This window comes from Ambystoma mexicanum, chromosome 13, assembly GCF_040938575.1.
Source record: "Ambystoma mexicanum isolate Mex_15411 chromosome 13, UKY_AmexF1_1, whole genome shotgun sequence".
Lineage (NCBI taxonomy): Eukaryota > Metazoa > Chordata > Amphibia > Caudata > Ambystomatidae > Ambystoma > Ambystoma mexicanum.
This window is the reverse complement of record NC_090938.1, coordinates 443,403,903-443,411,510: the sequence shown is the minus strand read 5'-3', so window position 1 is coordinate 443,411,510 and position 7,608 is coordinate 443,403,903. Positions and strand designations below refer to the sequence as shown.

At 44.8% G+C, this 7,608-nt stretch overlaps 1 protein-coding gene across 3 annotated transcripts in view; it reads right to left on the bottom strand.

The window, feature by feature from the left end:
- LOC138521321 (butyrophilin subfamily 2 member A1-like) overlaps nucleotides 1–7,608 on the bottom strand; it is a 773,333-nt gene that overhangs the window by 27,727 nt on the left and 737,998 nt on the right. The window lies entirely within an intron of this gene.

Below are 7,608 nucleotides of genomic sequence, written 5' to 3'. Positions count from 1 at the left end.
AAATAGACCATTCCCGGTCTAATTCTCCTCCACACTGCTCTGCCCCATTAGTAGGGGACTGGTCAACTCTGCTTACATGCAAAAGGTCACCAACAGCAAGCTTCCTGCTTATAACCCCATTGTCAATATCTGCATCTAATTGTATATATTATTTTCAGACAAGTTTACTGTACGTATTTCCTTAAAGATGCAGGTCAATTAAAAATGAAAACCCCTTTACATTATACCATTATACTATTTATATTTCACACTCCAGTTTTTATATTTCTTTTTATGACAATTGTATCTGTATTTATTCATATTTAGGTTTTATCATTTCCTATGCTTTTATACACTTGCGCACATCCAAATTGTGTGACGAGGTCCCCTGCCTGGCCCTGGGACCTGGAAATGGGGTGGTCATAGGAGACCGGGGCTACCCTGACCTAGTGAATGCTGGACTGGGAGAAGGTAAACAGGAATCCCAAAACCACTTTCACTATAGCCCTGGGATCGTCATATGAAGACATACAAAGACCCCATTGATGTCTATGGGGGACTCAGGCACCACAGCACTGCCTGCTTTCCCCTTGTCCTGGTGTCTAGTATACAAATGGGTTCCTGCCCCTTTAAGGGATACAAGATGTAGGACTCTGAATACAGCAGAAGCTCTGGTGATTCAGTTACTTCTGGCAGGCGTCCCTGGTAAGAGTAACATTTCAGACAATTATTGTGATACATTTCTTTCCTCTGACACGTAAACCGAGATTTGGACACATTCATTACTTTGGAAAAACTGCTAGAGAAATCGTGCAACTGGATTAAACAGACACGCACAGTTAGAGAGAGCTGTGCTGTTACAATCTTACCACAAACGTGGATTGAGAACACACTCAGTACCACCTATGGGACTTGCATGGATACAGCATTACACTCCTATTGTCCTCGTGCTCTAGAGGGTGTAGCTGGAGTTACAAAGTGGCAATGTACCTGCTATGAAAGCTTTTAATTACAGAGAGACTTCCCTGGCTTACAAATGGGATTTCGGACTCCCGTTTTCCACAATGGGAAAGCAGATGATCTCAGAGGGAAGCAGGCAGCTTCAGCACAGCTCCAAGCGGCATAGAAGGCCAGCTGTCACATGGCTAGGGATGTTTTGGAATACAAGATGGATGCAGGTATTGATATAACGCCAGGCTAGAGCTCCTACATCCTAAAGGTCCCCAGGCACATGGTCAAAAAGAGCCCAGCCTACCCGACAGGTGCAATACATTCCCTTGTGGGTCCACCTCAGGGGAGGAGGAAACAGACTACAAAAGCAGGCTTAGCCAGTCTCCAGGTGTGGGGTGTTCGAGTAGGTGCTTGGGGAAGGTGTAGGTGCTTGAGGAAGGCGTTTAGAGGAGAGTGGGGAGTGAGAGGTGTATTCAGAAAGTAGGACGTTGAAGGAAATAGCTGGAGGTTCGAAGGAGGTTATTTTGGAGGAGGAGGAGGTTTACGATTGTCGAAGCTGACAGTGTTTTATTTCTGCATTAGCCATTGATGTACATGAGCCATGGACAGAGCGAAGCCACAGACATGATAGTAGATGGCATTGAAGAGAGAGGTCCAGGTATGGCCCTTATGGCCCCCACACGACTCTTGACTCGCAGATTCAAGAATGAAAGGTGCAACTCACTCTTTGGCCAGTCCCTGCCTACATAAATGTATTGCATGTATGAGAAACAGTATTCAGTCAGGCAGCCATTCAAGCCATATCCAGTCGATGATTTCGAGGAGAAAGTGATACCATCAATCAATCAGGTCGACTAACTGTGAAGCCAGACATTGATGACGTCATTCGTGAAATCACGACACAGCCGCAGTTATACATGAAGCAAATAGGACTCATGTTGGCCAGAGGACAGATAGACATACATAATGTTTTACACATGGTCAATGCTAGGGCAACTCGTGCAAGATGCGAAAGGTATACGTGGACCAAGCTTGCTTATGCTTAACTGCTACTAATAGGAAGAAGCCAAAAGAACACATAAGGATACTATAGGCCGACTGGAGTGACTACGGAAGGAGAAATAGGCCTCAAATACGTGTAAGGGCAGACAGGACCCTGCAACCAGAGGCGCAGAGACTGTGTTCCATGCCAAGGACAAGGGCGGATGGAAAGCTCCTGGTTGCTGAGACCGCAGGCCACCTGCCAGAAGTGAGGCTAAAAATCCTCATAATTACAGGCAAGAAGAGCTCCAGTTTGTGGTCCCCTCACTCGTGACCCAGCAAGAGGTGGGAAAGAGGAGCCATTCCCAGCAAGACAGAGGTGGATTGTTACAAGTGTTGTCTACTAAACTGCAACCTGCGAGCACTCTCTCAGGCTTGGGTGATCAGAGAATGGCAAATATAGAGAACCCTGTATAGGTCTGTTTGACCGAAACAAATTGACCTTTTCCTATTTGACTGAATATATTTAGGCTTTTTTTTTTGTTCGGAATCAAGAGGGGAGACCCCCCGCACCTCCTCCCATTTCCCCCCACCTTAACCTATTCCCTTACCCCACCCCACATTAGGGATGTAACGGTATAACGGTATACCGTTAAAGATACCGTGAACCACTTAAATGAACAATAATAACCGTCACATTGTTTATACCGTTATACCGTTCATACCGTTAAGTGTGCTTTTCAACCTGATTTGGAAAGGCTGCAGTAAGCAATTGCTGCGCAGTCTTGGTTTTGCACTGTTGGATGTGTCGTCTGCCGAGTAGTTTCAGTTGGAGCAGTTTTTAATGCCATTCCATAAACCACACGTGCCTTACACAAAATCAATATGTTAGCAATAGGAAGAATAGATACAGTGCCAAGAAGGAAAAGGGTTTAATTTGGGGTGGCGGCTTTGGGGTTTATATATTTATAATGGATAATGTTCTCTAAACATATGGCAATGGGGGATTTCGCTGGTTCTACATTTAAATTTACATATAATAAGTCACACTGCGAAATTCACTCATCTCTGTGGGTATTCCCTGCTGCCATACCAAAGGGTAACATGTCAGTGATTACTGAACACCTTTTGGCCTGCAAGTAAACTAAAGGCTGTAACGTAAAGAGAGAGTGCGCGTGTGTGTGTGTGTGTGTGTGTGTATATGCGCACAAGCGTATACTACCATCACCCTCCATTGATCTGTGGCATGCAGGTTATCAAGATGGCAACATGTTCATCTTCACCAGTAGCCAGTGGGGGAGCAAAAAGCCTAAATGACCACTTAAGAAAAGCTATTCAGTTTGGTTTGCCAGTTGCAGCAGGCCTCCACCCCACCCACTCCTCTCCACACGTGTGTTTGTGTTTGGTGGAAGCAAGGCATTTCAGTGGAAAGTATGTTGAAAAGCCCAATTCTGGCCCTGGGTGCCTGGTTTTGTTTGTGATGATACATCTGTCAATTTATGACCTTTTAGAAAATATTTGTTAAGATTAGTTAACTCCACCTGCTATACCGCGATAACCATGATATACCGTCATTTGGCAAGAAGGTTATCGTACCGTCATAAAACGAATACCGTGACACCCCTACCCCACATATATATCTATTTCATTTTGACTGAAATTCAACATAAAAACAATCAAAAAAATCCAGTCAAATAGAAAAGGTAAATTTGACCTGCGATCAAGTATGCTAATACCGGGAACACACAGCCCTCCATGTTCTTTCTCATTGCCTTGAATAGGTACATTTAGCTCTGTGAACAGACAGGGTCCCAGGCCTCGGAGGACCCGCTCTAGCCAATCCAGAGGCTCTCTTTACAAGATAGTATAACATGTTGCAACGGCCAATGGTCTTCCTGCTTCCCTGCAACAGTGTAGTTTGCAACATTTAGAGGTGGTGCCAGGAGGAGCCACCCGATATGACTGCCCAATGAATGAACTAACCCTTATATAGCTAATGAGTCGAAGAGGACCAATATGATGGTCTAAGAGGTTTTGGGAATGGGATCTGATTTTGTGACGTCACACCAGAATGAAACTGTGTGACAGAGGCTCAGAATTCGAGATTAGTGGAGAATTGCTGTTTTCTGGTGTGATCCCTGTCTATTTTGTTGGAGAATAAAGACAGTAAACTTTGCCCCATGGCTGAATCTTCTGTTCCTGCGGTGGGGAGTCTTTAATTGGCCCGCAAATCTCTGCTCGTAACTGGGGTGACTACTGTGGTCCACTGCTGCTTGCCTATACAAAGTGGTAGCAGAGGACATTCGCTACGATCCTCCTGCAGTATACCATTCTCATCTCGGTGCATGCCTTGGGACTGTGCGGCGACCTGTAGAAACCGAGACCACGTCACACGTGCACTAAGAGGAGGTTTAAAGGAGCCGCCTTTGAAGGGAAATTCCTGCCCGCTTTCTGTGGGACGCCCAGTAGACCGGAAAAACAGAATGGCAGGCTGGGGGAGAGTCAGTGTCCAAACGACATCAGCAGACCATGGAGTGTAGACTCGGCTATATGGCAAAAGGGGGGAGGCAAGGGTTTGGTTTGACGTTTGTGGACTCGGCAGGAGTGAGTTGTTGAAGTTTGTTTTTAGGGACTATTCGGTCTTTGGGCAATTATTTTGGGCAATTAGCCTAGGTGATTGACTCAGGGGTACGGATAACAACAAGTATATATATAGATATAATAATGATTTTCCTGTGGGTTATTCGTTTTAGCTTGGTTCATGGATTGCCTGTGTATAGGGGCTTACCAGAAAAAGCTAGCCTATATTGCGGAAGGTGGTTCTCCTGGTAGACTTTCTATAAGACAACGCTATAGAAACAGGTCCCATGTACATTATTGGTTTTCCCTGTTTGGTAGGCAGGAACGCGGCCGTGTATTTGTTATTTAGGTTGTGTCAAAGTTGTCAGTGTGTTTCGGGTGTATATTAGCGGACATATTGAAAGGTGAGTTATTGGCAATTCTCACTTCAGTGTAGCAGTGACGTCAACAGTGAGGCTGTTGTATATGACTCGAGGTACGAGGGAAGTAGTAGACTTGAGTAGACTAGAATTGGAATTGCGGTTAAAAAACACTGGTTGTGCCTTTAGGGCGGAGCATCAGAAGCACAGGAATGAAGGTGCCAGTTGAGCCTTTAGGGCAGAAAGTTGGAGAAGGGCAGTGCGTGGAGCACACCCGAGGTAAAGGTGATGAGCCGGAGGGGTTGAGGTGGAAATGTTATTGTGGTGGTTTGATTTCCACATGTGATATTGGAGGAAAGTATCGAGATTGACGGGTATAAAAATATCTTTTGAAGGTGACTGCAATGAAATCCTGTCAAGTAAGTATTGACAAATGTTGCACACAGGCAATAGCATGAGGCACACACCCCTTCAGCATATGGGCAAGGACAAAATATAGAAATATAGCATGGAATGGGCTCACGTTACTGAAGGCAAATTGGCAAAAGCCATGGCCCAAAGAGGGAAGCTTTTCCAAATGAGTGCATCAACAAATAGACACGTATTTAGACACAGTTATAAGGGGAACAAACTAAGCAAATTAATGGCTATACTAGAACTTTGGAGAATGTTTCATGATGAGGAAGGGGACCAAGGAAGAGGACCTGGTAAGGTGATAATGGATGCTGGACCAGCGAGAGCTAGAATGCAAACTTCCCCTCCTCCTCCTCTTTAAGCTGCGAGCGCAGAAATGGCAACAGACAGCCAGGGAGTGTATTCCATGAGGGAGTTAAAAGCAGCAGCGGGATACATCAATCCCACATTTGCATCTCCAGCATATAGTGGCGAAGAGGCGCAAACTAAATGGGCAACTAGAAGAGCGCAAGCATCAGTAGTGAAAGTAGGCAGTGCAGCGAGCTACAAGTAAAACTCAGAGAGTGACTTGGGAAAGACAGGAGTGAATGAGGGACGAGAATTAGCAGTTTCAAATAAATGGGTAGGCAGACAAATATTGCTTAAACTGGACGGACAGTCTGCCAGTGACCTAGGGCATGGGGGAAAGGTAGAAGCCAAGTTATAAAGAGACAGAAGAGGAAGCGAGAGAAGAGGCAGAGGTAATGCAGGAAGTGGAGAAAAGGGAGAGGGAACAGAAGGAATTAAGTGAAAGGTTAAGGCGGGAGAAAGAACGAGCAGAGGCACGAGAGAATGAGGAAAGGTACAAGAGGAGAGAGAAAGAGTTTGAGGACATAGCAAGAAGGAAAGCAGAGGAAGAGAGGGAAAGGCAAGAGCAAGTCAAAATGGACCAGAGAAAGTTAAAAGTCGAAGGGCTAGTTAAGGAGCTCTGACGCAGAGAAGAGGATGAGCGAAGAGGTGAAGGGAGTAGATACGAGAGCAAAGAAAAGCGATTGTCCAAAGCGGGGGGATTAAGATGGATTTAGCATACTCAAATGATGAGGATGGGGAAGTTATATGAAGCAGAAAAGAAGGACTCTATAGGAGCAGGAGAAACAGCACGGCTGCCCACGGGAAGACAAGTGCTGAACCCTCAGTGAGGGGGGAACGCAAAAGGGACAAAACAAATGGAAAGCAGTCGAGCAACACAATTTTAAGGAGACTAAGCTTCAAAGACGAAGGAGACAGAGAGGGTGTCGAAAATGCAGCCTTGAACAATATGGATGTACGTTAAATAAAGTTTGACGACAGCAAAAGGATGTCATAAAGAAGATACATGAAGCTATTCTGGAATGATATGAAAATACTTAAGAATGATGATGTACCTGAAGCACTAAGAGAAACATGTACCTGATGATAAAGTAATCCTGGATGCAAAGAAGATAAAGTAACGCCCCGGCCAATAGCTGCAAATATGCAGTAACGCAAGGTAGAAAAAGCATATAGAAGCTTGGTAAAAGAGGCATACAACAAACATTTAGGACAGCCATTAGAATAAAATAGATGGCGGCTCATGTTAAAAAGGCCAAGGGATATCTGACTGGGGAGGCGGAGAGGGGAGAGGAATGCCTGGGGGATACGGGGAGATCTGTTAGATAAGCCATTCGGTCATGTGATTGAATCACTGTATGCAATGATGGGTGCTTTACGTTCTGTGGCTGTTTCTATTGTGCAACTGTTTCAAAAATCAACTCAGCTTCCTCAGAAATACATGCCCAGCATTGCAAGTAACAAGACAATCAATAAACTACTATCATGTGCAGATTAAAGGAGTAAATTGGCCTGGACGCAGAGGTGCTATTTCGAGAGTTGAAGGCAAGCACAAAGGTAGTTGAAGGAAAAACATCAAATCAAATCAAATCTTATCAGAATGGGAGTCCTTGTCTTAGAGAGGTGACCACTCCCAAAAAGGAAACCGACATTTTTTCAGGAAAACATGGAAATGGTGCCAGGTATTCTATGGACCACAACTCCATATGACGTTGGTCTATCGAAAGGAGTGGGAGCAGTGAAAATTAAGCTCAAACAAGGAGACATTTTGCCACGTGCAAAACAGTACCCAATGTCTAGGGAAGCGGATGAGGGGATATTCAAAACAATATCTGCCGTAATGAAACAAGGCATCCTAGTACCATCTGATTCCCCATGTAATACAACTGTGTACCCTGACAAAAAATATCAATGGGGGGCTCTAGAGATTTATCCAAGATTTGAGACCCCTAAAAAATATAGCTGAAGCAGAGTATCCTTTAGTTCCAAACCCTGT